General features: G+C 47.1%; 1 protein-coding gene and 1 long non-coding RNA gene across 6 annotated transcripts in view; one reads left to right on the top strand and one right to left on the bottom strand.

Moving 5' to 3' along the window:
* Positions 1-1,605: 1,605 nt before the first annotated feature.
* LOC109550405 (uncharacterized) lies at positions 1,606-13,155 on the bottom strand. Of its 3 annotated transcripts, none has more exons than XR_012325703.1 (4): positions 11,091-13,155; positions 8,484-8,557; positions 7,760-8,238; positions 1,606-3,170 (listed from the first exon to the last, which is right to left on the bottom strand). It is a non-coding gene; the product is annotated as an uncharacterized lncRNA (long non-coding RNA). The 3 variants fall into 3 exon arrangements; XR_012325704.1 differs by lacking the exon at positions 1,606-3,170 and having other exon boundaries at positions 3,197-7,931; positions 8,153-8,238; XR_002176911.3 differs by lacking the exon at positions 1,606-3,170 and having other exon boundaries at positions 3,198-8,238.
* Positions 13,156-13,208: 53 nt separating this feature from the next.
* Positions 13,209-15,113, top strand: part of NFYC (nuclear transcription factor Y subunit gamma) — a 63,107-nt gene continuing 61,202 nt past the window's right edge. The window contains exon 1 of one of the 3 annotated variants that reach the window (XM_019938029.3): positions 13,209-13,383. The gene's annotated coding sequence lies outside the window, so the exon portion shown is untranslated. Of the gene's footprint in view, positions 13,423-15,113 lie in introns of all 3 variants that reach the window. The other 2 variants (XM_019938028.3, XM_073791369.1) reach the window with 2 other exon arrangements.

The raw sequence follows: 15,113 nt of genomic DNA, 5'->3' as shown, positions 1-15,113 counted from the left end.
TTCCTTGGGGCAGGGAGGAGAAGGAGAGGAAGGAGAAGGAAGAAGACCTTCACGGATGACATTTAACAGGCTTGTCTGCTACATAACTCAAGGAAAGAAATGACAAATCCTCTGGGGAAAGTTCTGGGCAGGAAATCTGGAGCTTTGGGCTCCAGTCACGTGGTCCCAGGGACGGCACCATGCCTGCCAGACTCAAATCCACTTTGAAGAAAAGCTCCCCAGACCACAAACACAGTTGGGGCCGTGCTTTAGACTACTTGGCCCCTCCAGCTTCTAGACGTAGCAGATGGGGGCCAGCACAGAGCCAAGGGTTGCCGTCTCATATATTAGCTGGTGACCTTTAACTAATGGCCCAGCACAACAATCTGAGACAGGGCAATTAGAGGCTCTCTTGAACCAAGGAACAGAAAGAAATTGTCAGGCGGCAGAGGGAGGTGAGGTAGGGAGGTCAGGGACAAGTGCGCCTGAGCCATTGAAGCCACATGCCAGCGAGTGGAGATAAGAAGGAGCAGGCACCAGGAGTGAGCAGCAGCCTGGCAGGGGGGAGGGAGGGGGGAGGGAGGGAGGGAGGGAGGAGGAGGAGGAGGGAGGGAGGGAGGAAGGAGGGAGGAGGAGGGAGGGAGAGAGGGAGGAAGAGGAGGGAGGGAGGGAGGGAGGGAGGAGGAGGAGGGAGGGAGGGAGGAGGGAGGGAGGAGGAGGGAGGGAGGGATGGAGGGAGGGAGAGAGGGAGGGAGGGAGGGAGAGAGGGAGGGAGGAAGGAGGGAGGGAGGAGGAGGAGGAGGAAAAGAGGGAGGGAGGAGGAGGAGGAGGAAAAGAGGGAGGGAGGGAGGAGGAGGAAAAGAGGGAGGGAGGGAGGAGGAGGAGGAAAAGAGGGAGGGAGGGAGGAAGAAAAGAGGGAGGGAGGGAGGAGGAGGAGGAGAAGGAGGGAGGGAGGGAGGGAGGAGGAGGAGGAGGAAAAGAGGGAGGGAGGGAGGAGGAGGAGGGAGGGAGGAGGAGGAGGGAAAGAGGGAGGGAGGAGGAGGAGGAAAAGAGGGAGGGAGGGAGGAGGAGGAGGAGGGAGGGAGGGAGGGAGGAGGAGGAGGGAGGGAGGAGGAGGAGGAGGAGGAGGAAGGGAGGGAGGAGGGAGGGAGGAGGAGGGAGGGATGGATGGAAGGAGGGAGAGAGGGAGAGAGGGAGGAGGGAGGGAGGGAGGAGGAGGAGGAAAAGAGGGAGGGAGGGAGGAGGAGGAGGGAGGGAGGGAGGGAGGAAGAGGAGGAAAAGAGGGAGGGAGGGAGGAGGAGGAGGAAAAGAGGGAGGGAGGGAGGAGGAGGAGGAAGGGAGGAGGAGGAGGAGGGAAAGAGGGAGGGAGGGAGGAGGGAGGGAGGAGGAGGAGGAAGGGAGGGAGGGAGGAAGAGGAGGGAGGGAGGGAGGGAGGGAGGGAGGAGGAGGAGGGAGGGAGGAGGAAGGGAGGAGGAGGGAGGGAGGGATGGAGGGAGGGAGGGATGGAGGGAGGAGAGAGGGAGGGAGGGAGGAGGGAGGGAGGAGGAGGAGGAGGAAAAGAGGGAGGGAGGGAGGAGGAGGAGGGAGGGAGGGAGGGAGGAGGAGGAGGGAGGGAGGAGGAGGAGGGAGGGAGGAGGAGGAGGAGGAGGAGGAAGGGAGGGAGGAGGGAGGGAGGAGGAGGAGGGAGGGAGGAGGAGGAGGAGGGAAAGAGGGAGGGAGGGAGGAGGAGGAGGAAGGGAGGAGGAGGAGGAGGGAAAGAGGGAGGGAGGGAGGAGGAGGAGGGAGGGAGGGGGAGGGAGGGAGGGAGGAGGAGGGTGGGAGAAGGTGGAGGGAGGAGGCGTGCAGTGCAGAGACGGGGAGAGTGTGAGCAGAGGGAGCACGGACAGAGCAGCGAGTCCTAGAGCTGCCTCGTTCCTGCTGGTGTTTCAATGTCAGTCCTTACATGGGAGTTGCAGGAGTTGGTTTCTGTTCCTTGCAGCCCCACGAGCCTGACTACTTGTTATCTTGGAAAGTCTTTGCCCCTCACTGGGCCTTGGTTGGACTAGACAGTCTCTAAGGTCCTCCCCAGATCAATGTTCTCTTTGAACACGACATAGGATGGTGTTTAGACTGTGGGCAGCTGAGTTCAGTATTAGTTACAGCATGCCCATGACATCCTGGGTCCCCAGATAGCTTGGTGGCTGGTTAAAGAGCCTGGAGGAGGATCCAGCACACACCAGCTTTGAACCTCAACCTCCGTCTTCCATTGCATCCTTTGTTGGATCACAGAGGAACTGAGGAACAAGGCCTGGTGTTTCTCCAGCATCTTTTGGCTGTTGGATGCCCTACCTGCCCCCTGAACACTTTCCTGGACCCATGTCAGCATTTCAGAGGATTCCAGTGCCAGGTCTGCTCCAAAGAAAGTGTCACTCCAGGAAGAATTTGAACAAAGAAAGTTTCCTTTTTTGGTGTTAAGGTTTCTTGCCTTCCAGCTGTTTGGCTCTCAGCCTGTGCCCTGCCTTCATCCCTCTAAGCTAACGACTATGTGGATAATAACACTTTCTTGCTTTTGTGTGGGGCTGTGTACTTTTCAGGACAGTTTCATGCTTGCTGTCTTATTTGATACTCACAGAAACCCAGGGAGGATGGGCAAGAAGGAGGGGTAGATGGTAACACCTATCATTTTTCCCATCCCATCCATCCCCTTAAAATGACTTATTTTAAAAGAATTTAGAAAAATTATCCCTCTGCTCTTTTTCAAACAGATGGAAATGTTGAGATTGAGCTTGACTGATCGGCCCAAGATCACAGAGCAAGTTAATGGCTGACTGGATCTAGGTTTCCAATCATGGATCATACTTAAGTGGGACTGACTTAATAACATCGTGCAAGACGCTACTGGCCGTGGCAAGGGGTCTCTGAGAGAAGTGGTGTTTTTGGCATGGCTGCCCCTTTGAAGACTCCAGGAGTTATCCACAATCTTACCTCTCCAGGGCCTCAAGAGACTTGACTACCCCCAGTGGCCTGGGTAGCAACAGGAGCTCACAGAAGTGAGCCAGGTTAGACATAAGGATTCAGTAACAGTTCCTCCGGTATCAGCCAGGATAAATGTCATTAAAAGAGTCAGTTTTCTTGTTTTGATTGCAGAGCACTTGGGGGGCGGTAAGACAGGAAATGTTGAGAACCACAGGTCTATCCCTCCATCAGCTCCTCTGAAAAAGAGGATGCAGAGGTCATAGTCCCTGCCCCTCCTCCCTCCCTAAACTCTACTCTGCAGCAAGGGCACCCTATCCCGGCTCGTCCATTTTGGGCCCCCTTGCCAACTGTGCTCCTTGCTGTATTCCCACCCCATCATTCCACAGCCCATCCCTTTCAGTCACAATGTGGAGTCAAGTTATCTTGGGAGGCAGGCAGTTAAGTTCTCCATCACACAGTTCTAATAGGGAAAGATGAGGAAGCAAAAGGAGTGGGAGGCTTTCTCTGTGCTTTCTCCAGGGTCTCCCTTGCTCCTGTCCCAATGCCCCAGGAGAGAGCTTAATGTTCTGCTCTGTGGCATCACCCAGCTCAACACCTGCAAACAGCACACCTGGGAAATTAATCATGGCAGTCAGCTAATGGCCAGGGCAGTGCCATGTCAGTCAGGGCGAAGACAAGAAAACAGAAAACATGCTTGGAATTTCAGAGGTCATTTATTTCAGAGAACTGGTTGGCTTGAGGAAGCAAAAGGGTAAGGTGAGGAAGACTAGAGATTAGTAGCTGCAGGAAGCTTCTACCACCCCTAGACCTGGAGGATCATCAAATGGAAGGGTGTTTACTAGATCCAGAAGTGCACTTGCTGTTGATGCTACTGGAATATTGCTTTTGAAATGATGCTGCTGGCAGAACTGCCAGAGGTCACTGGAGCCTAGAGCTATCCCTCCAGTACCACTGACACTTTTGGAAACACTAAAGGTCTGAGCCCATAACCACCAGCTGCTGCCAGTCTCTAGCGGATGCAGAGAGAAAATGGCTTTGCCTCTCCTCCAGCCATCCCATCTCCAGCCAAACAATTTCCCACCTGTACTTCCCATTGGCTGAATCTGACAGGAAGCCAGCTAGCAAGGGGAGTCTGGGAAGTGTACTTTTCAGGGCCTTTCAGGGCCTGGCACTCTTCAGTACAAAGCAGAGCATGGAAAGGCTAGATTAGAGCTCAGAGCAAACAGGCAAATGACCAGCACAAATGTTATTGAAACTTACAACTAATTTTGGCACCTCAAAGGCCATGTGTATTGAACATTAGTTGATTACCTCATTTTTCCATCTCCCCCTTTGCAAAAGCCCCTAATTTCCTTTCTAGGATCCATGTGTTTCCAGGAAGCTGACTCCATCAGGGAAGAGGAGGGGTGAGCTGGTCAATCTCACTGGCCAGAATGATTGGTTCAGGGTGGTGGTATGAACTCAGCCTGTCCAATCATAGTGAATCTCAGGATTTTCTTCTCAGGAGGAAAGAGTAGCCCGAAGACTAGGAGACTAATGTTTAGGCACATATGGAATGCACATGCTATAGCCACTGCGTAGGAAGCTCTGGCATACTGCATCAGGCTCATGTCCCTTAGGGTGCCTACTATTGGTCACAAAGCAAGGCCAATATACACACATCATAGAAGAGAAAGAAAGTTCTGGGAATCAGCCACTCTTCTCATGGTCTCATCCTGGAACAGTGGCTTTAAAATATGTTTTACTGTACCCTCAATAAGAAATAAACTTTACAGTATACATGTAGTTGGATATATAGCTGAAACAGAAGTTTCACAGTAGTTTTACCCTTGCTATGTGTAATTAGTTCAAATTTTCAATTCTATTCCATTTTTTTAAAATAAAGCTGGTTGCAAACTTCTAAGTGATTTTATGGTCTACTAATAAGCTAGGACCTGCAATTTGAAAAACAGTGTCCTAGACCATTCCATCATCAATTGCTGCAAAATTTAACTTTTGATTTTAAGCTTCTTAACCTTTATGAACTTTCCTGCTTCTGTATCCATATTCTCTGTCTTCTTTTGCTCTGAAGAAAAGTCTCAGGGTCCCAGCTCCTATCAGAGGTCAAACTCTACCCAATCTGTGCCAAGGACCCCAAAAACTTACTTCTGCAGATCTTTTCTCTCTTTTGCATTGTCAATTTCTGCCTGTCTACTGGAATGCCTAGTTTACAAAATTGCTCTAGAGTTTTCCTTCTTAAAACTAAAACAAAGCAACAAATAAAAAGCTCCCCTTGACCCCATTTCAATTCCTATTTCCTTAAGTTGAAGGAGAGTATATATGGTTGAATGGGACAGGAAACAGAAGGGTGGCCTAGAGATGAATTCAGTAGAAGGGGTGAGGACCTTGCCAAGAAGTCAAGAAGCGGGCATTCAAGGGAGAAGAAGGCATCATGATTTGTGTAAATGTATAGAAATCAGAAGTGAATTTCGACCCCAGAACTTTCTTCCTTAAACTCCTCTTTTGGCAATCCTCCTGCCTCCCAAATCTTTGCTGCTGGAGCCTAGACTCTGGAATCATGGAAGCTCAGGTTCAACTCCAGCCCTGAGGTTTCTGAACTGGCTAACTTTGGATAAATTACATCTCTTCTTTAAGTTTCCTCATCTATAAAATCAGTCTAATAAAATCTATCTCGTTGAGTGGGCTAAGAATTAAATGAGATCAACATAGGTTAGCTCTTATTATTATCAAGGCTTTCCCCAATCATTATGCAAAAGCTTTCTCCCCCACTAATAATCATTACCCTTGTGACCACTTGTTGAGCAATCCCTCTGTGCCAGGCAATATGCTGGGGACCTTACAAACAGGGTTTCCAAGCCAAGAAGGATACCCTGGCACCTTCTCACTGCAGAGTTTTCTCCTTCTGATAACTTAACATTTTTAGAGTGTCTACCATGCACCAGGGAGTGGACTGGCTTACTTTCATTCATTCATTCTACAGATGTTAATTTAACACCTACTATGGTGTCTGGAACTTACTAGACGATGGGGATACCAAGAAGAACATGGCCCTGAACCCTGAAGGGCTCACAATCTAGTCACACAGTAAGTGCTATGTAATGAGGGTATTTTATGAGGTGTTCTTTTCTTCTAGCTTCCTGGTCTAGGCAACCCCATCTTTGGATCCAGACCCCATGGCTGACTGTTTATGACTGTTTTTCTGGCTTGACCTTGGAGCCCTACCTTCAGGACATGCCTTTGGGTTTTTAGCTCCCCATGTGGCCATCAGGATTAAGAGAAAATTTTTGTGTTCCCTGTCTCTCCGTGCCTGGGATCCCCCTCCAGAGGAAAGATACTTAACAGATGTCCAAAAGACAGGTAAATTGCTGGTCTGGCTCTTACCCCAACACACTTTGAACACTTCTCTGTCTTAATTCACTCAGTCTCCTAATTGCTAAATCCAACTGACTTTTTGTCCCTTTGCAGAATCTTTTGCCCCTTTCTCTCTTTTTGGTATCCTATGTTGTTTACCGTTCTTTACGTCTTTTAACTCTACAGCTCAGAGGGGTCAGGTCATCTGTTCAATTTATAAGAAGTAGAGTTGAGACTTGAACCTAGGTCGGGCTGACTCCAAAGCAGACGCAATAGCCAATATTCCACGCTGTCTTCCCAAGCAGATCAACAGTGTGGTCTGTATTGTCCAATATGTAGTCATTAACTACATATAGTTATTCAATTTTAAATTAAAATAAAATGAGGAAAAAAATTCAGTTGCTCAGTTGTATTAGCTGTCGTCAAGTGCTCAATAACCACATGTGGCTGGTGATTGCTATATTTAACAGCACAGATAGAAAACATCTCCACTATTGCAGAAAGTTCTGTTGGATAGTGTTGGTTTAGGTAAAGTGTAGGATAGCATTGGGTTAGATAGTGTTCTGTCCTCAGACCCCTTCCCTTTACCCTTTCCCCCCTTATTTATTCTCAGAGAGTGGGCAGCCATTGGTTGGTCTGCCCAACTCTCTGCTCCCACTTTTCTATCCCTATACGCTACCACACCTTCATTCACAGGCTTACAGTGGCTACAGCCATGTGTATACATGATCCTGTACCTCATAATGAAGTTGATTGGTTCAGGGGCAAACTTCTGGCTAAAGTTAATCCAAGGAACAGCTCTCTCTCCCAGGAATTTGAAATTGAGCCCAAAAATCTAGTCACCTGACCGATCTCTTTAATGTAGGCAACGTGGGATCTAGGGATGACCACATTTTCTTTGATTTGGATTGGGAAAACTGGTCTTTAGGGAGGTAAAGAAATGACAAAAACAGTTACACATATTGGAGAGAGTTGGATCTCAGAGCCCAAAGGATGTCTGGGCACTGTGTCCTTCTCTTTCGCTGAGCTCTGCCTTCCTCTGTGATGCCTTCATGCTCAGGCAGGCTCTGTCCATAAAGCAGAAATGATAGCCACCCATAGATCTTTATGGCTCAAGACCTACAGAAGAAAAGTCCTGTCTCTCCTATATTTCACATCTTTAGGAAGGCCTTGCTTAACTTAGTTTGGGTCATGTGCCCATCTGTTCAGAAACTGTGATCTGTCTAAGCAAGGGTTCCTGGAAAACAAAGCCTGAAAAAGGGGTTAAGTGCTAAAGCTTTATATGGGATGCACAGTCCTAGGGCAGTGAGGATAATGGGACAGGGGAAGCAGGAAGAGACGGCAAGCAATGCAAGGAAACGTTTGCTGCTACTTCTTTACGATGAGCTGTGAAGAGACACATCTAGTCTCTGGACAGGTCTACCCACTTGGCCATACAGAATGCCTATAGATGGGTTGTATAGAGAAACTATACCGTGAAACAGTCCATCAGAGGAAGGAAGGGAGAGTGGATTGTTCCCCCATTAATCATAGTTGACCCGATGGGCAGTTAAATCTCCTGTACTTCTAGGTTGCTTCATTGACCCCTTCAGCAGCTGCTTAGGAAGGCAGATCTCATGCTCTGTGAGGTGGTGTGTCCTCAGGGTCTGGAAATTGCAGGAGAAGCCAGAGAATCCATATTTGCAACTAGTTGGCCTCAGGAAGTGGAACTGTGAGGCCTCACTCAGAGTTGGTCAGCCACGTCTGTGGTTGAGGTGGAACAAGCAGCTGATGGTCTGGGAGCCAAATGATGCAGAGAGACTCTGAGGAGGCACTGGGCCAAGATGTGGGGATCATTATGATTGGTCAGACTGGGTCATAGGCTTACCCCTATGGCTGATGGGGTGGAGAGGAGGTACTACGATCTCATCCTCCTTCCCCTCATGTCAGTTCAGATCCTCAGAAGACAGACACCTAGACAGGATTAAATGCAAGAAATGTATCATGGAAAACACCCGTGAGGGAAAATGGGGGCAAGACCTAAAAGAGACCGGGAGAGGACCATCTGACAGTGAGAGAGGTCTGACCCTAAGTGAAGAAGAAAGAAGGCGAGAGTTCTAGGTGGAAGCACCTTAGACTGCCGTGCAGCTCCCAGGAAAGGTTGTGAGGTCACTGAGGAGTCCTTGAGCCAACCTGTCCATCAGAAGAGTGTCACTTACCCCAGGAAGAAGTCTGTCCAAAATTCTCTGCTGTGCTCAGTCATCGGCCAGGAATAGCTTGTGGGAAGTGAGGCCTGGGGGTGAAGGGCAATGGATTTCAGAGCTCAGCAGCTGGGCTGCAAGTAGAGTGCCATTACCATTGGAAAGGGCAAGGGTGTTGAGCAGGCAAGACAACAAGTGTCCATCCTAGACCTTACAATGTCCCACTCGACACGCTCTGGAGAAGTCCAGAAGTCTTCATCTGGAGATTACCATCCTCCCATGTGGGAAACCTGGGGGTCATACTACACACCTTCATTTCTCTTGATCCCCACCCCTACAGCAGCTGATCAACAGTCCAGTCCTTCCAATCCTACGTTGGCAATATCACCGCTGCATTTGTATTTTCTTCCCTCCATTCTCACTGCTACATATGTGCTCAGGCTCTTGTTACATCTTGTCTGATATGTTGTGGAAGTCTCTAACTGGTCATTCTGCAACCCTATTCCATCCTGTTATCTCTGCCAGATAGTCTTTAAACACAGTTTTGACCATGTCACTCCCCTCTGTAAAAACTTCTATCACTGGGAATGTAAAACAGTACAGCTGCTGTGGAAAACAGTATAGTGGCTCCTCAAAAATTAAACATAGAATTACCATATGATCCAGCAATTTCACTTTGGGGTATGTATCCCAAAGAATTGAAAGCAGGAACTCAAACAGATATTTGTACACCAATGTTCATAGCAGCATTATTCACAATAGTCAAAAGATGGAAACAACCCAAATGTCCATTGATGGATGAATGTATAAGCAAAATGTGCTATGTACACACAATGGAATAGTATATTCAGCCATAAATACAAATGAAAGTTTGGTACGTGCTATGACATGGATGAACCTTGAACACATTATGCTAAGTGAAATATGCCAGATATAAAAGGATAAATATATAATTGTATAATTCCACTTATATGAATTTGACTATTCATATAATTCAAATTCAAATTCAAAGGGAGAAAGTCAAATTCAAAGGGAGAAAGTAGAACAGTGGTTCCAAGGAGCTGGGGGAGGGGAGGATGGGGAGTTATTGTTTAATGGGCACAGCGTTTCAGTATCGGATGGTGAAAATATTCTAGAGACAAATAGTGGTGATGGTTGCACAACGATGTGAAAGTACTAAGTGCCTGTGAACTGTACTCTTAAAAGTGATTAAAATGGTAAAACAGGGCTTCCCTGGTGGTGCAGTGGTTGAGAGTCCGCCTGCCGATGCAGGGGACACGGGTTGGTGCCCCGGTCCGGGAAGATCCCACATGCCGCGGAGCAGCTGGGCCCGTGAGCCATGGCCGCTGAGCCTGCGCATCCGGAGCCTGTGCTCCACAACGGGAGAGGCCACAACAGTGAGAGGCCCACGTACCGCAAAAAAAAAAAAAAAAAAAGGTAAAACAAAAAAAACTTCCACCACTAACTCTCCTTACCAGAAAATAAAACCCAAGAGCCTTAATCTGACCACAATGTATTTTTCCAGATGATTTTTCTTCCTTATCCTCTTATTCTATATTTCCTCCATCAATTCCCTGCTTCCTATATTTGCTCTAGTGGTCACCTACACGTGCCATGCTCTTCCCCTAATTCTACTCATTTTTTAAATGTCACATCCTCACAAATCTTTCCTGAACTCTTCCCACTATTTCATACTAAATGGAAGAAATCTCTCCCTTTTTGAACTCCCACAGCATGTGAATCTTATCTTTCTTTAGCACTTACCGCTCTTCTTTGAGATCAAAGAAGGCACACAATGAGATAGAGGGGTGTAGCTTAAGGTAGTCCAGCTGGTTGTCTAGACAGGTCCCTCTACAGTTCCAAAACTTTAAGGAATTTACCATCATCCCAGAACTGGTCTTCAGCCTTGCAAACTCAGAAGCCTGATTTTAATAGTAAGCACAGAATGGAACCATCTCCCAGGGGGACTCTCGTATTCTCTAAGTTTACAAAAACTGATAGTTACATAAACCAGAATCCAATAGATTAATTTACAATGAAAAATGCAATTATCAAAGGAACTTGGATCCTCTAGGTGACAGATCGCTAAATTCTGTCCCTACAGGAAATACATTTGCTGGGTGAGCGTAGAATCATACCAGGAAAAAACATTGATCTTAAGAAGCATTTCTCAGCTGAGGCAGCCTGAGATATTCTCACCCACTATAGGGATGACACGGACAAGGAAATGTTAATGCCCAGGTTGGCCTGACTGAGACAGGGCTCAGAAAGACAATGCTAATGCTTGCCTCTGTGACTGGGTTGTTTTGAGTCGTCATGGCCGATTAAGCCCGTCGGTTCACAGAATCTCTCTCCAAATAGGACACAGAATGATTGGTTGACAAGATTGATTAGGCTTCTGTTTATTAAATTACAATCACATCTGCCTTGAGATTCCTTTCATATGAACTGGATCAGAGTCTGGTTTATTTTTTGATCATGCTTGTAGCTAAGCTCTTGGCTTACCCCTACAGATAGCTAATTTCAGAACTGTATTTGCCAGTTTAGGCCAGCTAAGTTATGTTGCAGTAACAAACAACTAAAACAATCTCGGTGGCTTATAGCAAAGGTTTATTTCTTACTCACGTTACATGTCTTGTGCGTCAGCTGTGGCTCTGCACATCTTCATTCTGGGACCAAAGCTAGAAAAGCAGCTCTATTTGGAACATGATCCTCTCAGGGCTGAAGAAAAATATGGTGGAATCATGAGATGGCCCATACATTTCTACTCAGAACTGGATCAAGCTATTTCTACTCACATTTCACTGACCAAAACAAAGCCTAGCTTGATGGCATTAGGGTGAGAAGTATAACCTCCTAGGGACAGGCCAGATGGGGAGGGTTTTAGAAAAGGAAGGGCAGAGAATATTGATAACCACAGTCTACAGCAAGGACTAATATTCAGCCTGTATGTACTAGTGTGACTGACACCAGTTATAATACCGACTACTAAAATACTGAAATACTTTGGTACTAGCTGGTAAATAGCTGCTGTTCCAACTTTCCTGACAACTCCCCTCCCCTGGGACCTACTATTTAAAAACTAGCAACTGAAGGGTTAACACCTAGTACAGAGGGATATCTCTTGGACCCTTCCTGGAATTCACATCTGGTAGATCAGTGCCTGAGAAGTACCAGTTGTTAAAATATGTTTACTACCACCATTAGCTAATTTCTTCTACTATGTAAATTTTTATTAGTTTAATTCTGAGGGCAACCTGATTTCCACACTCCCAGAGGGAAACTGACTGCAGCCCCTATATACTGTCAATACTTAATTACAAGAATGATAACTAATAATACTAATTTGTGCTGCTTCCTGCACATTTTTCTTCTCTTTCACAAGCATAGTATATGCAATAATTGCTCAATAAACATTTGTAGAAAGACTTAGCTAGCTTTTTCCCATTAGCTAAGCTTATCTATCTCAACATACTATTTCTTGAGTTTGTTTTTAATTTTTTACGCCATTTCTCAGGTCTGAAAAATCATTATCACTAACTTCTTTATAACACTTTTGCAATTTACAAAGCACTCGCCCTTATACTATTTCATTCAATCTCCCCAACACTCCCAGGAGGTAGGAATTAGATCATTTTACAGATGAAGAAATCGAGACTCAGTGAAGTCAGGTGTCTTATAACTAGTTAGGTTTTGTTCATTCATTCATCAAATATTCATTGAATGCCTGAAATGAGATTTATTAAAGTTGGAGTTGAAAACGATTTCCCTGAGTTCAAGTCAAGGGTTTATTCCACTATTCTCAACTACTTTATCACCAGGGTCATAAAATCAAAGGAAGGAAATAATAATAGTGTATTGATTTTATTGTTGAGGACCCCTGCAACCCAAGTCTCAGAAAGGCTGTAAGGTCATTTGTAAAATTCAAGGTAACCACCAGCAGGAGCAGTCTCACTTCTCTTTGCGCCTGTAGCTAATTCTACTCAATACATATTTGATGCATTTATCTACAGGTTTGGGGGCTATTTAAACTGAGTTTCAACACTTACTAAGCTGCGGAGCCTTGATCAATTTAACCTTTTTTGCGCTTCAGTTTTATCACCAGTGAAATAAATAATAATAAATAATAATGCTGATGCCTTCGACCAAGTAATTGTGGAGATTAAAGCAGTAAAGTATGAAAAAGATATAATGTTCATTGTAGTTTAGTTTCCAATTGTTTTTTAAAAAGTTTTAAACTGCATTCAAGTGAGAAAAGCAATGTCCATGTCGACGTAAGGTAACAAGTGACCACTATTGGGAAGTGATGCTCTTTATTTTGGAGTATGTCATTTTACAGTTTTGGTGTTATAGCCCTTCTTTTACGGTACTGGTAGCTATCATTAAAGGCGCACTTAATTTGGCATTCCCACGTCGCCCTCCAGCCCCCAGCTCTGCGTCCTCCCAAATAAAAAAAAAAAACTCACAAAAACTTTATTCCCCTAAAATTCAAAAGCTGGCGCACCAAAGCAGAGATCCACAAACACGGAACGCTCCACGCAGGTCACTACTAAACGCCTCCGAATCCCGAATCCCCCAAAGGGGGCGGGGTCAGAAGGTTCTCGCCTCTCATTCCGCCTCACAAAGTCATCGCCCCTTCTCATATCTCGCGAGACTTCAGGCAACTAAGCTTCTGCGCAATAAAGACACTGGGAGTCGAAGCGCCGAGGGGAAGGGGGAGGGGAAGGTGAGGGGGAGGGGGGAAACGGTGCAAACGGCGTGGCCGCCATCTTGTTTGTACCCCCGCTTCGCGCGCGCTCCGTTCTCCCTGACGCACGCTTCCCCCTCCCCTCCGCCGTGCCCAGGTCTCTGCACTGCCCGACTCCGCAGGAGCGCGGGGGCGGCTCCTGCTCTTCCTTGGACTTCTAAGCAGAGGCGTGTGAGTGTGCGGGAGCATCCGCGGGAGGAAGGGGGAGAGGTGAGCGGCGGCGGCGGGGGGAGGGGCGGCGCTTCCCGCCTTCGGCGGAGACCTCACTTCCCTCGCGCGGCTGCTGCTGTAGTTCGGTGCGGCCTGCCCGCCGCCATGTTGTGTTCTCGCCGTGCCCGCCGCTGTCGCCGCCGCTGCGCTCGTGGGGTCCGTACGCCTTGTCGGCCCGACCCGCGGGCTTTCTCCCATTGGCGGAAGGCGACGGCGGGGGGGCTCGCTCGTGATTGGTCGGTGGCGGGGAGGCCGAGGACCTGGCACGTTATTGGTCGCGCTGGCTCTGGCCTAGGGGGTGATGAAGGAATCGGAGGCTGTAGGGATGCGCGCGTCTGGGGCTCTCTGGCTGCAGGGTGATGACCCCCTACGGCGCAGGCGTGGGGTGGAGGTTGGGGGCGAGCCTAGAGGCCTTAAAGGGGAAGAGTGGGAGATGGTCTGGCCAGTACTTCGTGGGTAGCCTGTGCATGGCCGGGAGTGGGAGGCACTCCAAATTCCAGAGGTACCCTTCATGGAACGTGCATGGCCCGGGATAGGGGCGTGCAAGCGCCAAGGGTGCCAGGTTTGGAAACACTGAAACCCGAGTTTCAGGTTGAGAGGATCTTCGAGATCCAGGGGTGCTAGACTTGGAGTGTAACACAGGGAATGACCCTGATGTCCACGGGTGCCAGGTCTGAGGGCATGGTATAGGAGGAGAGGGCATCAGGGCCCTAGAGACATACCCGGCGAACAATAGGATCAGATCAGGAATTTTGCTAGGGAGTCCCGCTTTTGAAACACTGAGGTTTTGGTGGAGCCCTGGAGTCCGTAGTTACCAGACCTGGGCAGTGGTGTGAGGAGCAAATAAACAGACCCAGACTGAGAGAGGATTTCTATGGGATAGGTGTGCATGGTCTTAATAACTGAATGCCGAGCCTAGGAGGCACAGCATTAAGTAGTGACAGATCTATAGGAGTGAAAAAGCAGAAGCATTTTTGGAATTTTACGATTTGGGGATTATATTAAGAGAGTAGTTATAGATTATCGGGTCTCAGGACCGTGCTGCTAGTTTTGAGATGTTCTACATGAAGTTTTACTGTTCTAGGAAAGATACAGTTCAGGGCTGAGTTTCCAAGTTTCCAAAGCTGCTCTTTTTAGCAAATATCAGATACTTTGCAATTATTTGTTTGAAAGGATATTGTTAGGTTCCTCTTTAGTGGAAGAGCGCTTGACAGAGATCCTGGATCTTGGCTCATTTATTTCCTTTTATATATGACTAAAAAATATACCCACCTTCATACACACTTTTTTTTTTTTTTAAAATAAGCAGCTGGGAACAAAAATAAGCTCGTGCATAGCTTCTTGCATCTTGTCTTAAGTTAGAGGACTTGTCAACTCTCTGTGGTTCATATTTCAAAAAGCTTTTGTTCAAAAAAAAAAAGCTTTTGTTCTAATTGAGAGTTGTTAGAGTCAGTTTATTGGGGGCACCTTACTTTTCCATTGAATTGTGGTAACTTGGATTGTTCTACATTTGCTCCTCCCAAGGTTTGGGGATCATGGAAACACATTTGTTAAACTTCTGTGTTTTCCTAATTTGTTTTTCCTTGTCTGTCTTAGGTGGTTCTTTCAGCTTTAGATAGACGTTACACTTCAGTTTTTATACCATTTTCAAGAAACTCCTGTGATTTTCACATTTCTCAGTTTTATGTGAA

Source organism: Tursiops truncatus, chromosome 1, assembly GCF_011762595.2.
Source record: "Tursiops truncatus isolate mTurTru1 chromosome 1, mTurTru1.mat.Y, whole genome shotgun sequence".
In the NCBI taxonomy this organism is placed as follows: Eukaryota; Metazoa; Chordata; class Mammalia; order Artiodactyla; family Delphinidae; genus Tursiops; species Tursiops truncatus.
This window is presented reverse-complemented; position numbering and strand designations above follow the sequence as displayed.